Below are 1,920 nucleotides of genomic sequence, written 5' to 3'. Positions count from 1 at the left end.
ACTACAGTTTAAATACCATGAAGTTTTGAAAACTTTCCTAAATTGCATACCCTTACAGATATAACCTATATATGTAAAGTTTTATGTCCCAAGACCTTAAATTTCTGTAGATACAGAGAGCCAGAAACTGCCTTGTTATGTTGGGAAAATATAGTGAAGCACTGTTTGATTTTTTGGCGAGATTAGAACCTGGATGAACTATGTTCAACATAACAAAAAATGCATAGGAATAGGAATACATTTCAGAGAACTATATTAAAATGTATAACTGTAACAGGTGACTTAATAACTCAAGTACGAATTGTAAAAATAGCTATATATATTGAGAAAGCAGTGAGTATTGGTATCTTAAAATTCATTTATTGAGATCTTTCTAAAGCTGATTTAAAAATTTTCTTGAATTTGTCTATCAGCCTGAACGAATTGAACTCGAGATCTCGCAAACGCTGTAAGCTAATATTTTGTATTATTTTCATATATAGTCTTCATATATAGTCTTCATATAACTTAGTAATATATTAGTACAAGAGCCCAAGATCAGAATAAAGTCAGTTATTCCACTCCAATTGTTAATTAATTAGTTGTAAACTATGTATAATTACTACTCAAAATTGATGAGTGCCAAGTATAGGTAGAGGGAATAAAAAATGGCGTCTGTTTCAAAGCAATTAAAAAAACTATTTTTTCATTCGGAGCTCTATATCTTAAAAAGTAGGAACAACACAAGAAAAACTAGGAGAACTAAAATATGGGCCCTAATAGAGTCATTTACGTTAAATAGTTTTCGAGATACAGTTTTTTTAAAAAGCAACATTTCACAAAAATGTTGTATTGTACGTACTGAAAGATCAGTAGTTAGTGAATTTATTTTGAAAAATTTATATCTCAAAAACCATTTGAGGTCCAGATGTTTATTAGCGCTCAAACTAAAGCTTGTTTAATGAGCTATAAAGTAGTTTAGTAGTTTTCATGAAATTTTCTAAAATAAGTTGATTTATAGTTGTTCGGACAAATTTTCATTTGCCAAATTTATATTCATATGTGAATATATTATATGAATATATATCCATAGGTAGAGGGAATAAAAAATGGCGGCAGTTTCAAACGTTAAAAAAAATGACTTGGCGTCCACTAAAAGCTAACGTCTTACCACGTGGCATCCCTCGATGACATTTAATAGCCTAGTTAGATGAAATTAATAGCCTAGATAGATGAAATTAATAGCCTAGATAGATGAATTTAATAGCCTAGATAGATGAAATTAATAGCCTAGATAGATGAAATTAATAGATGAATAAGCACAAACTTAACTACTCAAAGTGTGAATATCCCCCAAAGTATATTGTTTCACTATTTCACTCTGCTTTCTCTTGATCATTGCTCCTTCCTATCTATCCCTTCTATCCTTTCATCCGGACCTGCAGGAAAAAACCTAGTATAGTATAGCTAGCATACCGCTTCACGACCGTAAGCGAATACCTCATGGAGTGAATTTTCCATCCTGTAAGGACCTACAGTGAATACCTGTAGGACTCGCCATCCACTTCACGAAGATAAGCGAATACCATACAGAGTAGTGTCCATTTTTTAAGGCGAATAACAATAAAACTCTCTATGCGTCCTGCCGTCAATTTACCTCCTACACAGCTACATTTTTTTAATATGTTTTTTATTGCATAAATATATAATGTGCAATATTTACCATATGGTTTTGGAATACCCCCTCATATAATTCAATATTCTTGATACCATTTACATTTTACACAATTATTCTATTTAACATTTTGGTGAAACAAACTGAAAGAGAAATAAAACCAAACCATTATTGTACCCTTACCACGTCTGCTGATGACACATGTGTGCTCACAGTTAGTAATAACCCTTTGATTGCATCCCAAACTCTCCAGTCCCATATCACAA

At 31.8% G+C, this 1,920-nt stretch overlaps 1 protein-coding gene across 1 annotated transcript in view; it reads left to right on the top strand.

Annotated features, from left to right (window-relative positions):
* The first annotated feature begins 295 nt into the window (after positions 1–295).
* Positions 296–1,920, top strand: part of LOC106684194 (phospholipid-transporting ATPase ABCA3) — a 78,120-nt gene continuing 76,495 nt past the window's right edge. The window contains exon 1 of the mRNA XM_067052636.1: positions 296–448. The gene's annotated coding sequence lies outside the window, so the exon portion shown is untranslated. The remainder of the gene's footprint in view (positions 449–1,920) is intronic.

Source organism: Halyomorpha halys, unplaced genomic scaffold, assembly GCF_000696795.3.
Source record: "Halyomorpha halys isolate HHAL.00 unplaced genomic scaffold, Hhal_1.1 Scaffold554.1, whole genome shotgun sequence".
Classification (NCBI taxonomy): Eukaryota; Metazoa; Arthropoda; class Insecta; order Hemiptera; family Pentatomidae; genus Halyomorpha; species Halyomorpha halys.
This window is presented reverse-complemented; position numbering and strand designations above follow the sequence as displayed.